We start from the raw sequence: 22,594 nt of genomic DNA, 5'->3' as shown, positions 1-22,594 counted from the left end.
CATGATACACAGGTGCATGTGCATGTGTGCACGCACACACACAGAATAAATAATTCTCTTTGAAAAATAATCTCAGAGGAGAAGTCGGGAAGGTGGCGGCGGCGGTGGTTGGCCCGGCCCGGCCGGTTGGTGTGGCCCGTCAGCGCGCGCTCCGCAGCGTCCACGCCGCGGGGAGCCCAGTGGAGCAGAGCGGCGCTGCGGCCGCCGGGTCCGGCGCGGGCGGCGAGCGCTGACGGAGGGCTGCGGCCGCGGCTAGGGCGGCCCGTGGGACTGCGGGCCCCTGGCGCAGCGCCGCCCGGCTCCCGGCCCTGCCGGCCTCCTCCTTCGGCGCCGCGGCCATGGCGGCCAGAGCGAAGCGGAAGCAGGAGGAGAAGCACCTGAAGATGCTGCAGGACATGACCGGCCTCCCGCACAACCGAAAGTGCTTCGACTGAGACCAGTGCGGCCCCACCTACGTGAACATGACGGTGGGCTCCTTCGTCTGTACCTCCTGTTCCGGCAGCCTGCGAGGGCTAAATCCACCGCACAGGGTGAAGTCTATCTCCATGACAACATTTACACAACAGGAAATTGAATTCCTGCAAAAACATGGAAATGAAGTCTGTAAACAGATCTGGCTAGGATTATTTGATGATAGATCTTCAGCAATTCCAGACTTCAGGGATCCACAAAAGTGAAAGAGTTTTTACAAGAAAAGTATGAAAAGAAAAGATGGTATGTCCCACCAGAACAAGCCAAAGTGGTGGCTTCAGTTCATGCATCTATTTCAGGTTCCTCTGCCAGTAGCACAAGCAGCACACCTGAGGTCAAACCACTGAAATCTCTTTTAGGAGATTCTGCACCAGCACTGCACTTAAATAAGGGCACACCTACTCAGTCCCCAGTAGAAGGTCGCTCTCAAGGACAACAGCAAGAAAAGAAGCAGTTTGATCTTTTGAGTGATCTTGGCTCAGACATTTTTGCTGCTCCAGCTCCTCAGTCAACAGCCACAGCCAATTTTGCTAACTTTGCGTATTTCAACAGTCATGCAGCTCAGAATTCTGCAAATGCATATTTTGCAAACTTTGATACATTTGGACAGTCTAGTGGTTCGAGTAATTTTGGAGGTTTCCCCACAGGAAGTCACTCTCCTTTCCAACCCCAAACTACAGGTGGAAGTGCTGGATCAGTAAATGCTAATTTTGCTCATTTTGATAACTTCCCCAAATCCTCCAGTGCTGATTTTGGAAACTTCAATGCTTCCCAGAGTCATCAGACAGCATCAGCTATTAGTAAAGTTTCAGCAAACAAAGCTGGTTTACAGACAGCAGACAAATATGCAGCACTTGCTAATTTTGATAATATCTTCAGTGCTGGGCAAGGTGGTGATCAAGGGAGTGGTTTTGGGACCACAGGGAAAGCTCCTGTTGGTTCTGTGGTTTCAGTTCCCAGTCATTCAAGTGCATCGTCAGACAAGTATGCAGCCCTGGCAGAATTAGACAGTGTTTTTAGTTCTGCTGCCACTTCCAGTAATGCATATACTTCCACAAGTAATGCTAGCAGCAACATTTTTGGAACAGTGCCAGTGGGTGCTTCTGCACAGACACAACCTGCTTCTTCTAGAGTGCCTGCTCCATTTGGAGCTACACCTTCCACAAATCCATTTGTTGCTGCTGCTGGTCCTTCTGTGGCATCTTCTACAAATCCATTTCAGACAAATGCCAGAGGAGCAACAGCGGCAACCTTTGGCACTACATCCATGAGCATGCCTGCAGGATTTGGCACTCCTGCTCCCTATAGTCTTCCCACCAGCTTTAGTGGCAGTTTTCAGCAGCCGGCCTTCCCAGCCCAAGCAGCTTTCCCTCAACAAACAGCTTTTTCTCAACAACCCAATGGTGCAGGTTTTGCAGCATTTGGACAAACAAAGCCAGTGGTAACTGCTTTTGGTCAAGTTGCAGCTGCTGGAGTATCTAGTAATCCTTTTATGACTGGTGCACCATCAGGACAATTTCCAACAGGAAGCTCATCAACCAATCCTTTCTTATAGCCTTATATAGACACTTTACTGAAATGAACTTTTATGTGGTCACATTACATCTCTCTGCCTCTTGCACTGTTGTCTTGTTTCACTGATCTTAGCTTTAAACACAAGAGAAGTCTTTAAAAAGCCTGCATTGTGTATTAAACACCAGGTAATATGTGCAAAACAGAGGGCTCCAGTAACAACTTTAACCTGTGAATTGGCAGAAAAAGGTAGTGGTATCATGTATATTAAAAATTGGCTAATATTAAGTTATTGCAGATACCACATTCATTATGCTGCAGTACTGTACATATTTTTCTTAGTAATTAGCTATTTGTGCATATCAGTATTTGTAACCTTAACACATTGTTGTGTGAGAAATGTTACTGGGGAAATAGATCAGCCACTTTTAAGGTGCTGTCATATATCTTGGAATGAATGACCTAAATCATTTTAACCATTGCTACTGGAAAGTTACAAAGTCAAAATTGGAAGGTTTTATTCGTTCTTGAATTTTTCCTTTCTAAAGAGCTCTTCTATTGATACATGCCTAAATTCTTTAAAAATGTAGAGGGATACCTGTCTGCATAATAAAGCTGATCATGTTTTGCTACAGTTTGCAGGTGAAAAAATAAATATTAGAAAATATGCTATTGTTTTTGTGTTCTTGCTGCAATGCCTTTACCAAAGTGGCCTTAAATATGAGTAGTGAATTGAGAACATCTTGAATTCTTAAAGACTTCTAGTGACTAACTTTTTATTAAAAGGCCATGTAGAAAATTTATTAAAACTACTAGGATTGCTATATTCAGGAATATGTCAGTGGTAAAGCATTTAAATGTAGCTTGTCAGATTCACCGTAATACTTCTACTTTCTTTGCAACTTCCTTATTTTGTGAAATTTGTATATAAAGAATTTGCATGTATGTGTTATTTACAAAATTTTTTAAAAGATTTGGAATTTCTCAAGACTGCAAAAGGCCTATTTTAACTATTGATTTTTTTTTAATTTTAATTGCATTTGAAAGTATTGAAAGCAAACATGCATTAAGTGTGACATGATTGCACCTCAGTTGTCCCCCACCCCCTTTTCTGGACAAATTGATATTATTGATAGGACATGTGTTTATGTTCATTTTTGGGGAAAAAAGCTGGAACCCAATGTTACCTTAAAGTTTTGGAATACTTTGTTTAAAAAGGCAGTGATACTAAGTTTAGTTATATCTTTTTGTTAATATTCAAATGAACTTGTTTTAATATTTATATATAGTAATGCTTCATTCATCCAGAGTCTCATCAAAATGGAACACAACCAAGAAACTTGGAGTAATTTTTAAAATATGTGTCTGAACAACTTATCTAAGTCATAAAATCTATATGTTAGAGCTTATGCATTTGTTTTTGTGTGAGATTTTAATAATTTTGATTATTTGATTTCCTAGCTCATAGCATATTAGTAGTTCAGAAGTGATGGCTTGAAAGGAAGAAGGTAAAGAAACTGAACAGCATACACTGTTCAGGACTATTTAGTGAGGGGCAGGCAGCCCATCCTAGAGAACATCAATATATCATTTTCTGATAATTATCTGTTGTTATAACGCTGTGTCACCAAGAAAAGGTGAAATTACATACATAGATATGAAATATATATGAAAAGTTTTATCTTAAAATGATTTTAAAAATTTTAAAAGCAAAATAATAATAATAATAATAATAATCTCAGAATCTGAACACCATTTGGAATTTCACCAGCAGTATTAGAAGGAATAAGACAATGATGAAGAATCTTTAGTATTCCATGGGAAATTATACCCAGTCAAAACAATGTGATAGGGTGATAAAGATTTTTTAAAAAATATTTTAGTTCTCAAAAAAATCTGCCTCTCATGTACGCTTTCTAAGGAGCTTCTCGAGATTGTCCTGCACTACAACTGTAAGTAAGCCAAGAAATACGAAAGACACAGAATTGAGGAAACAGAAATGCTATTAAAGGGGAAAGAAAAAGAATTTTCTAGAAGACTGGTAGAAAGAGATTCCAGGAGGATGATCACATGTTCCTCTACAAATGCATGCCCTGGTTGGATCAGGTGGACAGAAAACCCCATGAGAAGGAGTGGATGTGTTGGTAGGAGGTGGGTAAAAAAATGAAGGAACTTTTGGTGTGTTTGCTTAAATCGCCAGGAAATTTATAATTCTTTCAAGGAAGTTGAGACTGAATTGGTGGTAGATGGTAGTATAAACATAGGTCAAAGAGAAGGGAGAATGATAGGGAGTGGAAGAATTTCTACAATAAAGGAAACACAATCATATAACATTGCAAAGCTTAGCTATGGATAATATTTAAATGGTATTAATAAAATATTACACCTAGAGTTAACAATAAGTGTGATACATCTACACAGAAAGCATGGGGGCATTGTGTCTATGCATTGATACTACTTAGGGAAATTTATTAAAAATATTCTGTATTTTTCATACAAAGAAATCAATGGATTAACAGACCTACAACACCAAGAAATGACAACATAAGCATAGTGCTTAGGAATCAAATTCCAGGAGGAAAACCCTTATCAAAAGAAGTGTAATGTGAATAAAACAATCTTAGGGTAATTAACAGGTAGTTAGGTCAGATAATCAATATTCTATTACAAACCTCTAGCTTATTTGGTTTATTCCCTCAAATAAAATATATTTGATAGTCTAATAAATAAATTTAAGGTACTGTCATTGCAAAAAACAGTATGGTATTTCTTCAAGAAAAATAAACAAAGTTTACCATAAGATCCAATAATTCCATTTCTGAGTATAATCCCCAAATAAGTGAAAGCAGGCAGTCTGACAGATATTTGTATACTGATATTCAAAGCAACATCATGACAACAGCTAAAATATGAACACAACAGCAATTTTTATGAACAGATGAATACGTAAACAAAATGTGGTATATACATATGATGGAATATTATTCAGATTCAAAAAGTAATGGGAATGACATGAACTATGAAGAAACCATGCTGAGTGAAATAAACCAGATGCTGAAGGACAGGTATTGTATATTTCTCTTATATGGGATACCCAGAGCACTCAGATTCACAGAGAAAGAAAGTGGGATGGTTATCAGCGGCTGTGGGGATGGGAGTTACTCTTCCACAGGTAGAGTTTGAGTTTGGAAAGATGAAAGGCTCTGGAGATAGATGGTGGTAATGACAGCACAAGAATGTGAGTATACTTCCTGCCACTAGACTCTACACTTAACACTAGTTAAAATGGTTCACTGTGTGTTATGTCTGCTTTTCCACAATAACAAAAATTTGCTTTCATAATCCTTGATTTTCTTCCCATTCTAATTTCCTGTTGATGCTTAATAGATTGTCCAAAACTTGGTGGCTTAAAACTTCATGAATTTATTATGTTAAAGCTCTGGGGGATAAAGTCCAACACAGGTCTCGCATCAAAGTGTTGATAGGACTGTGTTCCACATCCCTTTCTGATGCTTTCAGAGAAAAACCTATTTCCTTTTCTTTTCCCACTTCTAAAAACCATCCACATTCTTTGTGACCCCTTCCTTCACTTGAAAACCTGCAATGTTGCATGTCTCTGATCCACTGTCCTGTACTTATATCTCACTGACTCTGATCTCAGCTGGGAAAGACTCTCTGGTTTTAAAGACCTAGGCAATTAAATTAGGCCCATCAGGGTAATCTAAATCCACCAAAGTGGATGTGAGAGCCTATGCCAGAAGAGGAGGGCATCTGTACTCCAAGGTTACCCAGCATAGGATGTAGGAACCTGTGCATGGTAAGAGCCTGTCCTGTAACAGTCTGGGATGTCTGGAGCTAAGCAGATTGAGGTGGGATGATTGTGGGGGCATGGGAGGCAGTGACCTAGTAAGGGGAATGGAAACTTGAGCAAAAGAGGGAGGTAGGCACTGGTGGGGTGAGGTATTGGCTTAGAAAAGCTTTTAATCAGCCTGAGAGAGGGAGGGGGAACCTACAATGGGGGCATCAGGTGGGACCAATGCCAAGCCAGGAGGGGATTGGAACCCAAAGAGGATAAGAAGGATGCTCAGATGATGGCAGGTTGACACTTGCCCTCCAGGAGGTGTCAGAGCTTAGGAGATGTGAAGTGGCAGCATCTGAGGAAGGTCAGGAGGTTTTGTTGGCCACTGAAGATTGTTTATATAAGGTATAGAGCTGTGTGTGTGTGTGTGTGTGTGTGTGTGTGTGTGTGTTGCCAGAGATTGAACCCAGGGATGCTCTGTTTTAACAGATTGCCAAAAACTTGAGACAGGACCTTATTAAATTGCTTGCCATCTTCTTGGTTCAACTTTCAGAGTAGTTGCGATTACAGATGTATGCCTGGCAAAGGTTGTTTATATATAAGGAGATATCAAATATATTAAGGAAAATTAGAGACACATTTCTTGTACTGAAAGAAGAGAGTTAAAAATCTGGAAAGAAAGGAGACTAGAATGGAACATATAATATTAGGAATTAAAGATGTTACTATGAGCTCATGTTTTTTAGTGCATCTCTCAGTGTCAAAATAAATATAGGTTAAAATGTGCACATACGTTTTATACATGCATACATATATACCTATACATAGAAATGCACACACAAAACACCTAGATGTTGTGACCTAAGTACCATGCTCCAGTGAATAGAACTAGAGCTCCTTCGAGGGTTGATTAATTCCAGAGCTTATTGAAAAAATGTGTTAAATGAGCTTGGAAAAATCTTGTGCCAGAAAGTAAAAGAGTGCTTTAAAATGATTGGCAAAAGTGTCAAAGGGACACAGAAAACAGCTCAAAATGATGTTAACTGATCAAATGAAGATAATTCATGGATCAAAAAAAATTAAAGATAACATTTTGATTAAAATAGGAAGCCATGAATTTATGACAAATAAAAAAATTAAAGCTGTATTCATGAAGAGGAGAGTATTTATAGGTTGTTAAAGTACCTCTTCCCAAAATATTTATTATGTATAAAATTCACTGGAGAAATCTGGCAGAAATATACCTTAATCAAGTGATAAAAAATAGGACAGATTATGATTTTAAACTTGATCTTTTCATTGGCAAAACTTGAATGGGTTTGGAGCATTATATAGTGGCAAAGTATTAATAAAAATTACTTAATTGTGGGGATTGTACTGTGGTTATAAACAAAAAAGTATCTTTGCTTAATATTTTGCTAATACTCTGGATGTGATGTGTCATTAGTATGGAAGGGAGAAACTCAGAGATGCACCAGTGCTATTTCTATCTATGATATGTGTTTACCATCAGGCCAACATTGCAGTAAATAATCTTGAAATAATTAAGCTGCCTCTGGAGAGGATTAAGTTCACATTTATTTATTGAATTTATTCAATTCTCAGTAATCAAATTGTTAGTTACTATAATAAACTAACCAGAATCATTCAGTCTTATCATCAACAGTTTTCCTTTTCATTTGCCCAAATCCTAGGAGACAAGTCACATGTAAGATATTGAACCTCTTGGGAACAATATCAGAAGAATCATAACTTTCACAGAGATGGTTGTTTCCAGGCTGATTAATGATATTTCATGAAGTGCACTCAGAGGTTCAGGCTCCCCAGAATAAGCTGGTAGAATTGCTCTGAGCAAACACTTCTGAAGCTTTTCCCGGAGATTGAGCCAGTTTTCCCAAGTTATCATGAAGTGGATCACTCTGTGAAATGAGAAATTTGTTTTATGATTTATTATTTTTTTGTACTTTATTAGTTAATTTTAACTATTACATAAAATATAAACAATTATAAATAATAATAGGGTAATGTGATGTTTTGATACATGTATATGGTATGCAATATTTAAAACCAATTTTTCAGATTAAATATATCTATCTTTTCATTTATCATTTCTTTATGATTAAAAACATCCAAAATATTTTCTTCTAGCTTTCTGTAATGTACATTGTCATTATCTACTGTCATCCTGGTGTACAGTAGAACCTCAGGACTTCTTGGTCCTGTCTATCTGTAGCTTAGTACCTAATGATCAACCTTGCCCCATCTCTCCCCCCTACTCTCTCACCACTAACTACTACTGTACTCCCATCTTTTCTGAGATCGACTCCACATATGGATCACATTGTGAAGTACTTGTCTTTCTGTGTTTGGCTTACTTCACTTAACATGATGATCTCCCGGTAGATCCATGCTGTCACAGATGACAGGATTTCATTCTTACGGCTGAACAATAGTCCATTGTGTATCTGTACCACATTTTCTTCTCCAGTCATCAGTTGATAGGCACTTTGCTTGTTTCCATGAAATGAGATATTTGATCTAACATCTGGTCAAATAGGAATTAACTATGTAGAACTAAATGAAACTGATTAAAAATTTATAAGTGGAACATTCTTTTATAATATCATCATTTCAAGAATTTCTGCAATCATGAAATTGCTTGAGAAAAAATTATAAATATTTTATTAATATAATACTATAAAAATTTTTAGGGCTGGGGATGTGGCTCAAGTGGTAGCGCGCTCGCCTGGCATGCATGCGGCCTGGGTTCAATCCTCAGCACCACATACAAACAAAGATGTTGTGTCTGCCGAAAACTAAAAAATAAATATTAAAAAGTTCAAAAAAAAGAGAGCCTTATTTTAAAAAAAAATTTAAATAGTCAACTCATATAAAAAAATTCTCTCCAGACTTTCACCATCCAAAGATTTGCCAATATATAAATGAAAGATCCCCCTGATTTGTTTGTAAATCCTCATCATAAAACTAAGAGCATAAATATTCAGAATTAAAACCATTTGAAAATATCCATACACCAGTGGAGGAAAATCATTTAAAAATAAGTTCTTATAGAGGAATGAGAATTGGACAGAATTAAAATTTCATCAGAATATCTAATGTGGGCTGGATATAGCTCAGTTCGTATAGTGCTTGCCTCACATGTATAAAGCCCTGGGTTCAATTCTCAGCACTAAAGAAAAAAAAAAGAATATCCAATATTAGGAAGAAATTTTTTAACAAAATCTTCAAAATTTTAGGGAAAATTATTTTCTTTCTTAACCAAAGAAGTTTTTACCAAAAGTAAAATGTGATTCTATTCCAAAAGCAAAAATTTATAAAACCAAAAACTATTGAAAGAAAAAATCCAAGGAATTCTCAAAAGAAGATTACAGAGGATAGGAGTAACACTTTCAAGTGGCGGTGACTCAGAAGCAGCAGTTAGTCACTTGAGCAAAGGCCTCCTGAAGCTAAATGCCTTGAGTACGCAGATCCAGCTCATCTTAGATCAATCAAAATGGGTCCTTATACCTTCCTCAGTTAAGGCACAGAGAGTCTAAGTAGACAGCAAATTCTCTGAGCTGACAGGAGTCAGAGCTCAGAGCTGACCCAGGGTTTAACTACTCTTATATCCTGCCTTTTTCAGTATAATTGAGTGAATGAACTTAGCAGAAATTTGAAGAGGATTTACTTCATCTTTAGTCCTTGAAGAATTTTCCTTTGTATGGTAAACTGTAATGGCAAGGGATTACATGGGATTTTAGTGTAATCACAATTCTAGAAAAATGGTATGCATGTATACTTACAGATTTATAAGATTTTTTAAAGCTTAAAATCAACCAATAATTGTAGAAGTAATAAAAATTGCTAGATATCAAAAATTGCTAAAAGAGACGTTTGATTTTAGTAGCTCTAGAAAATGAAGTTAAGTGTAGGGGGTATAAGATGATATGTTTACTTCTCCTTTTATTCTTTTCATTAATTTTTGCAGTTATTTGATAATGTGCATATATATATATATATATATATATATATATATATATATATATATATATATATATATATTTCAGGGATTGAACCCAGAGGCACTTAGTCACTGAGCAACATCCCAGTTCTTTTTATTTTGAGATAGATTCTCCCTAAGTTGCTTAGGGCCCTGATTAGTTGCTGAGGCTGGCTTTGAATTTGTGATTCTCACCTTCCCAAGTCTCTTGAGATTACAGACTTGTGCCACCATGCCTAGGTATTTGAAATATATATATAAATGTATATATATATATTTTTTTTTTTTAAATCTCATTAAATATATCATGAAATGGGATGAAACATGAAAAATAAAAGAATGATAAGTAATTTACTCAACTAGAGGAAAACGATGACAAGATCAGATGAATGTTATGTGCTCAATAATACAATGTGAGGGATGATGCTCGTTAAAGGTTGGGAGGGAAGTGGAGGGAGGGAAAGCAGATCAAGAGGGTGAAATATTGGCAGATGATCTCGATTTCTAAAGTTCAGTATTTCACTCCACTCTTCACTCTGGCTTTTTATACAATAAGAAATTATTGTTCCCAATAGAATGGAAGATTCATACTTTGCCAAAGTATGCTTCACCAAATACTTAATCTTTACTTCTGCTCTGCTCAGTTAGCTTTGATCTTTGGAGAAATAGAAAAGCCTTTAATGTACATAAATTAATTCTGTACTTCTCTCTCAGGGAATTTTGGAGCCCGGTTAAGAATGAAATTCCTTAAAAGTATAGACCCAAATAAGATGGTCAGGTTGCTATATTTGTTTCCATGGAAACCAGAGACCCTTCCTGCTGAGCACTTTCCTCAGTCCTCCTCCACAGGCACACATGCCCACTAATGACATTCACTCTCTGTGCTTTTCCTGAACAAGGTGGTATTTCTGCATACAAATAAAAAGCAAGCAAAATCAAACAAAACAAAACATCTACTTACTTTTCTCAAATGCAGTCACATTACCCAATCACAGGGTGCTAAGCCAATTAAATACCAATTGGATTTAGCTACAATTTCCCCTACCATTTTGATGCATGTGTTCATTAACGAGAAGAACTTGGAACAGAGGGGGCAGTTGTTACAACTGAACAGATGAATGCTCATTAAGCAGCCCAAGGAGGAGGCCAGATGCCACAGTTTAAGCATATTCCCAGTCAGTGCCAAGGACACTCAAGACGTAGATCCAATCCAATAATTGGGTATTTTCCAAGGACAGAGAAATGACCATTAGTGCTACAACAAATAATTTCTCAAGGCTCAGGCAGAATTCAATACATCCTCATAGGGCTGGGCTTGGGAGAAAAAGGACAAAAGGAGCAGTAATACACTGACAGCAGCTGGCATTTATTGAACATGCTCTGAGTACACACAAATTTAAAGCCCAGGAGGAAGGGAGGAGGATCCTTGGTGACTCCCTTTTGTAGATGAGAAAAACTGGGCATAAGAAAGTGCCTTTTCCTAAATCCACCCTCTTCTTCTTCCACAGGGATAATTTTAGTCTCTTAGTTTTTGAGTGAGACAATCTGCTAAGCTTCACGTTAATGTTATTGGCTTCTAGAACTAGAAAAAAGATTGTCGTGGTGTGGCATTTATTTGTTATAATAGTACAAAAGAAGTTGAAAGGACAGGGTTTAAAATCATTGTAAGTACTGAATTTAGGTTTACAAACCTCACATGGTTTCGTGTTTAATTTCTAGGAAACTGAAATTACTGTGATATATAAGGGGCTCTCCATGTCTGCAGGTTTTGTCTCTGGAGATTCAAACAACTGTGGCTCAAAAATATTCAGGAAAAATTTGTACTGAACCTGTACAAAATTTTCCTTGTCATTGTTTCATAAACAATACAGTATAAGAGTGATTTCAAAGCACTTAGGTAATAGATATTATAAGTAATTTTGAAATCTTTAATTATAAAATTAAAGATTTAAAGTGTACAGGGGGAAATGCAAATTTCATGCCATTTTTATTGGACTTGAGCATTTGTGTATTTGAATGTCTGCAGGAAGTCCTGGAACAAATCCTTGGAGAATATCAATGTACTACTCTGTGTGTGTGTGTGTGTGTGTGTGTGTGTGTACATAAATACATATATACACACACTATATTTCACTAAAATGGAAAATTCATTAGTATCACGTTGTGCCTCATCTCCTTTACCATTTTCTGCAGTAACATAACCTTTCCTCCACTTTACTTCTGACTTTAGTCCTAGCCTTCATCTCTGCTCTGTCTTTAAAATCTTAACCATGATTTAATAGTAGGAAAGTAGGATTGTCCAGAGAATTTCAAGGAGGTGCTAAAACCTATTAAGAGGGCCAGTTTAGCAAAGATGTGGCACTTAAGCAAAGTTCTTTCTAAAGAAATATATATATATATATATATATATATATATATATATATATATATATATATATCCATTCTTAGATTATGAGAGCTTCAGGGGGGTTGAACCTTTGCCATGTAAGTATCATTGAAGTAGAAGTTATGTCATGAATGTTCCAGACAGAGAGTGGCTAGTATTGCTCTCCTATCAGCATTGGGAACACATGATGATATGAATGACTTCCGAAAGTTAGTCCAGGAAAATAGCTATGTTCATTCAGTCAGTATTTTGTTTGTCAACTCTCCAACATGTATTGAGCATCTTCTACATCTAGATGTCTAGGATATATAAAGCTGAATGCATAATCCGGAATCCATCTAGAGACTCAAAAGTTCACTCTGATCTCATGGACTAAACATTTCTTACTACATACTGGAATGAAGTTTTTTCTAAAATGTAAGATAATAAATATTTTGAGATTTGCAGGCTACATACTCTATGACTATTTCTTCCTCCTTCTCTTTTTTCTTTCTCCTCCTTCTTTCCTTTTGAGAATATAAAACCCATTCTTAAAAAATTAGTCATACAAAAACAGGCTACAGACCAGATTTGGTACATGGGCTGTATACTTTCCTACCTCCTGTCTTGGAGGCTTGCTATTCAGGGTGGTCCACAAATCAGTAGCATCAGCATTACCTCTGACCTTTTAGAGATGTAAAATAGCAGGCCTAATCTAGACCTATCACTGTGTGTAAACTATCACCATGTAATCAGTCAGCACAAAATACAGTGGTTTAAAGAGCAACCATATATAATTGTTAACAAGAACATGGATTTGCTGGGAGACTCTTCTGGCCTAGGCTGATTTCTTACATCTATTATAGTGAGCGGACAGCTCTGATTCTAGATGCTGTTTGACTCTAAGTTGAGGCACTTGGGTTCTCCTACAAGTGGCCTTTTATCCTCCAGCAGGCTGGCTTGGCCTTATTCCATTCTAGTTATAAAATGCCAAGCAAGAAAATGGCCAAAGCATGTTATGGTGTGATTTCCTCCATATTCTATTGATCAAAGCAAGTCACGGGGCAATAAACACTTGAGTAGAAAGCAAATAGTTTATCCTTTGTTAGGAGCTACAAAGTCACATTTCAAAGGACATGGACATAAGGAGAAATAAAGAATTGCAGTCATATTTGTAATTTGTCCTACCTATGATATCAGACTCTCTGCATATTAATAAGATCCCCAAAGATTCATAGGAACATTAAAGTTGAATATGCACCATCCTAAAATATTCTCAGTTATCTGTAGATGTCACTTTCCCCCTCTCTTCTCTTGAAATGGTTCCATATTCATATTCTAAATATTCAGTAGTCAGGACTTAGAACAGGTATGAGTCAAACACCCAACATCAATCAGGAAGAAAGGCTGAACCCAAACTATTGCTGCTCAAACTGTTAATCACAGAATACCAGCCACCAAGAGACACAGTGCTGAGCAGCTTAATTTCCTCATCCACTCAATACTTGAACAAATCCCTTAGCTTTCTGACAGCTCTTGCTTCCCAACTCAGAGTGGTATTTTATAACCTTCAGTCTGTGAAGGAGGTTGTTTCTATTGGCAAATTGACATTTACCTTATAGTTACATAAGAACACAGTTCTCTCTATGAGCTATATGGGTGTCATAAACATGAAGACAGAAGTCCTCTGAGATCAAAGCAATAGAGGAAAAATGGTGAAGACTTTTCTCTGAATGTGATATAATGACTTTTACTTTTTTTCTTTTTTTTTTTACTGAAATTGACCTTTATTTTGTACTAAAACTTTTTGATACAAAGTAACATTTTAGTACAGAACATCCCAGGCTGTCAGATCCGTAGCCGCCTGCACACCGCCCATCACAGCCCGATCTGCCTGCAAAAACAGCGTGCAAGCAATGCCTCGAGAATGGTTTACACTTTTTCTCAGTTGTCTGAGCTAGAAAACTTGTACCTGGAAAAGAAAGGACAGCACTGAGGACTGAGACTTGTTTCTCTTTTGAATAGCTGTGCAAGAAAATATATCCCTTTTTTTAAAAAAAATGTCAGTAATGACTAAACTACAATCTAGTTTCTAGAATTACAAAGAATCAAATCAAAGACACCTTGCTATTAAAATGAAATGTTAGGAACAGTATTAAAATATAGGTCCTACCCCAACGACACTTAGGTGGAGCCCGGTACAGTACCTATTAACAGGACACACATTGTTTAAGGAGGAACCACATCAAATTTTCAGCCAGACTCGGCCAGCATGGGAAGTGCAAAGGAAAGAAAAAGAGAGAAGCCCAACTGAGCCCAATGCTGTGAGTCCTGGGACCAAGATGAACAAGGTCGCAGGTTTTCTTTTTAGATATTCAATAGTGGCTACGCTAACCATTAAACTCCCCCTACAAGCTCTCATTCAAACATCTGAAACGTGAATGTTTTCACATCCAAAAGAACAGATGCGCCTGCCCTGCTCCACGAAGCTGAAAAAGGCCGTCGGGGCTCTCAGAACCTCGAGGGGAGCCATGGCACGCGTCCACCCTTGCTTGACACCCTGTCTAGGACCCAGCCCTGCAGCTGAGACAGACGGGGACATGATGGACTAGACAGAATGTTTAAATAACAAATACAGCTGGAGAAGAGACCCATGAGCGCTTGGGGGTTGGAGAAACAGGAGGGAAAGGCCAAGAGGCGAGTTTGTGAGGATGCCCAAGCTGCCCTCCCGGGTATGGGAGGAAAACACAGAACCAGCGAGTTGACCCCACCCAGGCACTGGTTCTGTCGTCTCCAGCAGTCTGAGCACCTGAAGTGACGAAGTCCTTCCAGGAGAGGTACCGCCTCTGAGGAGCAGGGAGTCTGCTGAAGCTCTGGTCCCACTGACAAGAACCTCCTGAGGCGGGCAGCCCGCCCCACCCCCCAACCCCATGAGGTTCCAGGGTCATTTGGGGAACAAAAGCAACAGGGGGCGGAAGGGGTGGGGTGGGCACCAGCAGCATGGGGCATCCACGTAAACATAACCACCAGATACTTAGAAAAGGCTTGTAAACTTGTGATCTGAAAGGCTCTCTGTGCAGCATCACTGATTGGCTGGCTATAGGAAGGTGGGTGTTGTACCCCTCTATCAAGTCTTTTGCATTTTCTGCTTTGTTTTGTCTTAAAGCACATGTGAGAGGAGCAGTCTGCCTTCCTAGGCCCAGATCCGAGCTGCCAACCCCCTCTGTCTACAAAGGAGGGGCTTCTGGAGTCCTGGTTCTGGATCCTTCCCCGGCATGTCCTTAAACAGGCCCATCTCTGTTTTCAGTTGCTGGAGAAGAGCGAGCCAGTCTCCCCACCAGCGGGCCGGTCCAGTCGCCTCCTGGTGCCCACTTCCCCTTCCCCTAGAGCGGGCAGTTGGGGATCCACAGGACTTTACTTTGTTCTTGATTGACGGTTGCCAAGATCTAAGTGCAAATGCTTGACAGGGCTCCTCCCTGGACGACCCCTGTGAAGTACCTGCTGTACTCCTGTTCCGTCTTCTGAGCTGTTTCGAACTGCTCTTTGGAATGCCTCTGTGTCACCTTGCCCCTCAAGTAGATGGGGTCTCTCTGCTCCTTGATGTGCTTGGCACTCTTGTAGTGGATGAAGATGACGATAGGGTAGATGTGCATGTGGTGCAGGCGCTCAATGGGGTGGGGAGCGACGTCCAGGAGGCAGTGCCGGTTCTTTTCTGTGATCTCCTTTATTGAAGCCACCGTGGTCACATCAAAATGGCCATTCCTCCGTTTGTAGTCGACAAACAGGCAGTCTTTAATGCCCCGCTCAATGGCCTGCTGGGAGGCCTTCATCACTTTCAACAGGCATCTGCAGAACTTGCCAGGGACCTCATTTATCAGCATTTCCTTCACCATATCCAGCAGAGGCCCCAGAATCAGGACAGGCCTCAGAGAGATGCAGTCCACCTTCTGGACCTGCTGATAGGCCAGACTCACTGAATCTTCAAAGAGCCGGAGGGAGTCGTTGGAGAAGGTGTCCAAGGCCAGGAGGTCTTTCCTGTCTTTGGACCCATTGCATTTGTGCTTGTGCTTCCTTCCAAAGAAGGACCAGCGAGCAGCTGCTGACAGCGTCTTGGTGGCACTACTGTCTTTGACCTCGGACATGCTGAGCCTCATGGAGAATTCTTGATCCATCACACATTTGCTGGGAATATGCCAACGCTGGATATTCTGGGCGTTCTCATCCAGCTGCCACGCCATCCAAGACCCAAATGTGCCCTGGGGCAAGGTGTCATCCACTAGAGAATGTCCTCCTTCCTAAAGCTCAGCTCATGCTCCACCTCGGCCAGCCGGTCATACAGGGCCCTGATGTAGAAGCTGTCACCAGGCAGGCCCTTGATCCTGGTGAACTCCTCTGGGCGGTACTACACCTTCAGGTGGACACTGTCTTTGGGCTTCAGCATCTCCACGTAGACCTCCTCCACCATCTTATTGTGCACATCCAGGTTGCCATACTCGAGGATTAGGTCTCCTGGCACCAGGCCATCGGGACCCCTGGCAGGACTGTCATCCTCTACTTTGGCCACAAACACCCCGTGCAGGTTCCCACCACACAAATGCACCCCAAAGTCCAGTTGGGACTTCTTGATGAAGATAATGCGTGGTTCCTGGGTCTTCTTGTTGGCATCTCCCATGATCCTGGAGCAGGGGGTGCTCTGCTTGGCTGGGGGTATGCCAGGACCCTCGTTCTGCTCCATGAGTGGATCAATGACAGAGGGGTGCTCTGGGGTGGTTCTACCACTGCCCTGGAGAGTGGCATGGACACCGGCAGGGTCCAGATGGGAGTTGGAGCAGGAGTGGCTGCCAAGATGGTGCATATGTGGGTTGTACTGGGCCAGGATGGTGATGGTGTCACACTGCTGCCCTATGATGAGCCGGGCCTGCTGCTCTGTGGCACTCTGCAGGTTAATGCTATTGAACTCAAGTAACTGGTCCCCATACTCAAGGCCAGCCTGGTGGGCAATGCTGCCAGTGGTCACTTTGGAGACGTAGATGCCGCCCTTCTCTCCACTCACAATGGAGATGCCCAAAGGCTCTGAGCCCTTCTGTACCTTCACGTAAGGCCTGTCCTTCCTCCGTTCCCCGAGGGACGCAGGGTTGACAGCAATCCTGGGCAATGTAGAGGCAGAGGTCTGGGACTGGCTACAAGTGGACAGGGTGTCAATGTTGAGGGGCGACTGCGGAGGGGTGCTGCATTCGGAATGTGACAATGAACCTCTGTCAGAGCCCATGACAGACCTCGGCGTTAATGGGATCTTAATGCGTTCTGCCTTGAACTGCAAGTTACTGGAAGACCTGAGGCAGGCGCTGGAAGGCAGCGAGTTGGACCCGTGGGAGGCTCTCATCTCAGCATAGTCACTGCTGGCGCTGTGGCTGAGGTCCAGGCTCAGGCGGCCCTGGTGCTGGACACTGGGAGGCAAGCCCTGGGGGCCAGCATCTCGGGGCACAGGTGGAGAGCTGCAGGGGCCAACCCTATGGCTGCGCACAGTGTAGATGGGGTTCCGCAGGATGGAGCTCACAGCAGCGCTGGGGGTCATGCTCCAGGGAACAGTTCCCATGGATGGCCTGTTGGGGTAGAGCGGGGGTTCCCATGCCAGCTGGAATGCCCTGGTGAGTAAGGGGACCACTCCTGCACCTCGGGGGAGAGCTCTCCACTAGCTGGGATGCATTTCTGCTCCTCCAGGAATTGAGCAGGAATCACTACCAGAGCAAGCTTGGGCCAAAAACTAGGCGCAGACTTTGGCCGGCAGCGCTTCTGCCCCAGCTCATCTGCCTTCTGGAAAGTGAGGTCCTCGTCACAGGACTTCTTGGCTGGCAGGTAGGAGGAATCCCCATCCCATTCGGGGTAGTAGCTGGAGGCAATGCGGACCCTGGTCTTGCGAGGGGGTGATGCATGCATGGGTTCTCCGAGGTCAGTGTCCGGGGACCGGGCACCTGGTGGGCTGGTAGATGGAGAGATGCCCACTAGTGTGGCCTCTGACTCAGAACTGGTTTCCAGTGTGTGCTGGAACTTGATGGAGTCGCTTCTCCTGGGGGGCTTTGGGGGGTGTCAGAGGCCCCATCCTCTTGGAGGGCTGGGGGAGTGAATAGGCCCAGAGCCTGGGAGCAAATAGTCTATTTTGGGGGGCATCTGGGGACGTTTAAAAGTGTTTGGGTCAAAGATAGACTTTCTTTGCTTTGGCTTCTTGTAAACGGAGAGCTTCTCCGGCCCTGCTGTGGAGCTGAGCACGGCCTTGGGCCAGGTCCCACCGCCGTTGGAGCCCTCAGCATCCACCTTGTCCAGAGGAGCATCCACCACCCCACAGGGGCCCACCTCAGTCTCAAAGGGCAGCAGGGGCCGCCTGCTCCGCATGTCCACCAGCCCATAGCCACGTTACCCAGAGGCATTGGAGTGGAAGGAGCTCAGGCTGTGCTCGAAGGTGCTGGGACAGGTCTGGGGGGAGACTGGAAAGGGGCCCCCAGGGAACGGTTTGTGTAGAAAGGAGGTGCTGCCTCATGGAGGCCCCGGCTCCTTCCTGTCTTCCAGCCCAGCACAGAAGAGCTCCGTCTGCGTGGAACTATGGTGCTGCATCAAGTTCTGCTTGTGATGTGCCTGGGCCTCCAGGCCATGGGTCCGAAGACTCAGCATCTTATCAGAGTCCTTGATGTTTTCAAACATGTTTTGTCCGCTCCACGAGGAGCTCTGAGGGAACACCTTCAGGAGGGAGAGGGTCAAGGAGTCCTGGCAACTATGCAACAGAGATTCACATTCATTCAGGGACTTGTTGTCTAGTGCGATGCCATTGATCGCCACAATCCTGTCTCCCACAGCGAGGGACCCTTCTTTGGCAGCAGGGCTTCCAGGTACCACAGCAGCAGCATACACTCCACTCTCCAGACTGATGCCGCTGTCTTTCTGTCCACTGAGGTTTATGTGCAGGGATGTGACCACCTTCCCACCCAGGGACTTCCTCCTCCGCAAGACCATGTTGATGGCCCCCTCTCCATTGAGGAGGGCCTTGATGGCCTGCTTCTTGTCCTTGTTGATGAGGTTTACATCGTTGATTCTCAGCAGCCAGTCGTTGACCCTTAAGCGGCCATCAGCAATGCTTCCTTTGTCCACTTTCCTGACAAATATGCCACAGTCCCCTGGGAAACAAGGCTCATTCACACCTTCTGCCATGTCAAACCCAAGTGCCTTCAAGTCAACATCCTCCGTCTCCATTTCAAACTCGACGACTTCTGTTTCCCATTCCATGGAATCTGCATGGATGGCCGAGTCGTGGGAGCTGTGAGCATCAGCTGCCGGAACCGGGCCTCCTTCTCCAACTGGGATTCCATCTGCTCCTTGAGCTCCTTAAGCTCCCGGCTGAAGTCCTTCTTCTGTTTCCGAGTGTCATCCAGGCTGCGCAGGGCCTTAGCCAGCTCACTCACTGCCCGGTCCCGCTCCCGCCGCAGGTTGTCACACAGTGTCCGGATGCTGCTGCGCTCTGCCGCAATCTTGTCCCGCTCCTGGAAGACCCAGTCCCGGCGGCACTTGGCCACATCGGCCTCCTGCAGGGCTTCCTTCAGCTCCTGGCACAGAGCCTTGCACTGCTTTCGAAGGATCTCCACCTCCTTGGCCCTCCCAGCATCCATTGTCACCGTGTCTTTGATCTGCCACAGCGCCTCCATTTCCTCGCTGGCCGCCTTCTTCCCAGATGTGCTGCTCTTGAGCTTGGACTCAGCCAGCTCCACCTCGGTCTTCAGCTTGTCCAGCTCAGAGATGACCTGGTCACGCTGGCTCATGATGAGTCTATACTCGCTGTACACCGCGTCCCGCTCCTCCTTGTACTTCCCGGACTCCTTTGCGGTTTTGACCTGACCTGCGTGGTCCTCAGCTCCGTCAGCTCTGACTGGAGCAGCTCCATCTCCCACTGCAGGTCCTTGTTCTGGGCCGTGACCTTGTTCAGCTCATAGTGAATGGCCTCGAACCTCCTCAGGGACAGGGCGCACTGGTGCTGCAGCTGGATGGCCCTGTCCCTCTGCTGGGTCAGCATCTCCGTCTGCTTCAGCAGGCGCTGGTTCTCCTCACCCAGCTGCTCCAGGCGGCTCAGGTCTGAGTTTTGAATGGCGACCTTCTCGCTGTACCGCTTCCGCAGGGCGTCGTAGTCCTTCTTGACCCCCTCCAGCTTGTCCATGGCCGCGTCATACAGCTTGTTGAGGATCTCTGATGACCCGTTGTGCTTCAGCTGCTGCTGCTGCGCCCGGAGTCTCCGATCTCCTTCTGGTCCTCCTCATGGAGCCGCTTCATGTCTTCCCAGGACTGCTGCAGTAGGTTCCGCTCCCGCAGCAGCTGCGGGTTCTCCCGCCTCAGCATGTCCACATCCTCCTTCAGCTGAGTCTGGTCACTCAGGAGCCGGCTGTGGAGTGTGTGGTAGAAGTAAGTCGGTCTCCTTGGCCACCTCCTGGCACCTCTTCAAGGCATTGGCCCGCACACACTGGATCTTGAGCCTCTCGTAGTCAGGATTCAGTCTGTGGTAGGGCCTCTTATCAAAGGTCGTCCCGTGGGTCGCAAAGGCAGGCATTTGCGCAGCTCATTCCTCTCGCGGGTCATCAGCCGCAGCTGAATGGACAGGTTCTCCACCTTCTCAGTCGCCTGCCGGTCGGTGAGGAGGGGCGGCGGGGACGGCGCCTTCCCAGTGGTGCCCACGCTGCTGAGGGAGCTGCTGCTCTCTGAGTCCCAGGGCATGATGGACAGGACACTGTAGGTGGAGCCGGCTCCCTCGGTGGGCTGCGGCGCCCAACGACGCTGTTCAGGTAGAGAATGGGCAGCAGGTGAGGCTGCGTCTTCTCCAGCGCGGCGCGCAGGTCCTGGAAGTGGTCCCGCTCCTTGGCCAGGAGCAGCTTGAGCAGCAGCTCCGCCTTGGCGCCTCCCGCCTCCTCATCCAGCTGCCACCACTCGCGGGGGCGCTGAGCCTCAAGCAGTCCGAGCACTCTTCCACCTCCGTCACGGCATGGGCCAGGCTCTGCTGACACTGGGCAAGCAGCTCCCGGCGCTGGGGCTCCATGGTGGCGGGCCGCGCCACCCCGCCCCGCCGGACAGCGCCCGGGCTCCACAAGGCAGGCGAGCGCCCGGGCGGCAGCCTTAGGGCGCCGGGAGCCGCCAGGCAGCGGGGCCATGGGCCGGTGCTGGGCAGGTTGGGGCCCCGGGGCGACGGGCGGCTCAGCAGCGGCCGCCTCCCGAGCTCCTGAGAGCAACCAGCTTGGCTGCAGGGCTGCCGGACTAGAAGAGATGTCATTTACTTTCTACAAAACTTGAAGAGGTTCACAGGACAAATAGAAGACTGTTCATTTATGACTTGTTTCCTGATAGCTAACAGCACAGTGTGGAGAGCCAGACTGCCGGAGTTCAAATCCCAGTTCTGCAGTTGCCCCTCAATGTGTGACCTCTGGCAAATTACTGAATCTCTGTGTACTTTACTATTTTCCACATATAAAATGAGGGCATAATAGTCTCTACTATGTAAGACTTCTAAGGAGATTTCAAGGTGTTTAAAAGACTTGGCATTTTCAAATAACTATAAGAATGCCTTCCTGCATTGCTACTACTTTTATCATTGTTAATATCATTATCACTACTATCTTGACATAAAAGAAACAAATCTGTACATAGAACTATAAAAGTATCTTAAGTGATTGTTCATTTTTATAAAAACGTTGCTCTCCTTTTCTTGGCCACATATCCAAACTAGTTGTTTGGATATGAGAGGAGACATTTGGATATGATTAGGTTGTGACAGCTATGACCTAATCAGTGGATTAACCCATCCGATGGACTAATGATTGGAGTGGACTAACTGAATGGAAACTGCAGGTAAGTGAGGCATTGGTGGAGGAAGTTAGGTTAATGGGAGCATGCCTTGGCTCCTTGTGCTCTCTCTGTGCCTCTAGCTGCTATGAATGGGGCAGTGTCCCTCTGAAGTGCAGTTCTGCCAGAATGTTCTGCCTCAGGTTGGGCCCAGAGAAATGGAGTTGGGTGACTATGAACTGAGCCTCTGAAACCATGAGACAATATAGACTCTTTCTCCTCTCAGTTGTTCTTGTCAGGTATTTTGATCACAGTGTTGAAAAGCTGACTAACTTACCCACACTCTGTGTATTAGTCAGGCTTATGGGAACCCATAATATTCGAAATGTATGTGCTCATTTCCTGGGTATAAAGAAATGGCCTATTTTCCATAGTGAGTAAGAGTTATAAATCTTAATATATATAATTATGTTATTTGCAAATGTGGCAATTGTGTATACTACCCCTCTGAAATACAATGGTGTTATATTAAAATCATACTGGTCATAATTATTCTAAAGAGTATTCTTCTTTGCAGTTTGTTTCTAGTGCAAACTTTCCTTGAGATAGCATCATCTACTCTTGACTCTTGTTCATGTTG

General features: G+C 43.8%; 2 pseudogenes; one reads left to right on the top strand and one right to left on the bottom strand.

The window, feature by feature from the left end:
- Window positions 1-338: 338 nt before the first annotated feature.
- Window positions 339-2,650, top strand: LOC144370413 (arf-GAP domain and FG repeat-containing protein 1 pseudogene; annotated as a pseudogene).
- Window positions 2,651-15,530: 12,880 nt separating this feature from the next.
- On the bottom strand, window positions 15,531-21,214 carry LOC144370412 (disks large homolog 5 pseudogene; annotated as a pseudogene).
- Between the last annotated feature and the right edge of the window lie 1,380 nt (window positions 21,215-22,594).

Source organism: Ictidomys tridecemlineatus, chromosome 14 (assembly GCF_052094955.1).
Source record: "Ictidomys tridecemlineatus isolate mIctTri1 chromosome 14, mIctTri1.hap1, whole genome shotgun sequence".
In the NCBI taxonomy this organism is placed as follows: Eukaryota; Metazoa; Chordata; class Mammalia; order Rodentia; family Sciuridae; genus Ictidomys; species Ictidomys tridecemlineatus.
Note: the sequence above shows the minus strand (reverse complement) of the source record. Positions and strands in the feature narration are given on the sequence as shown.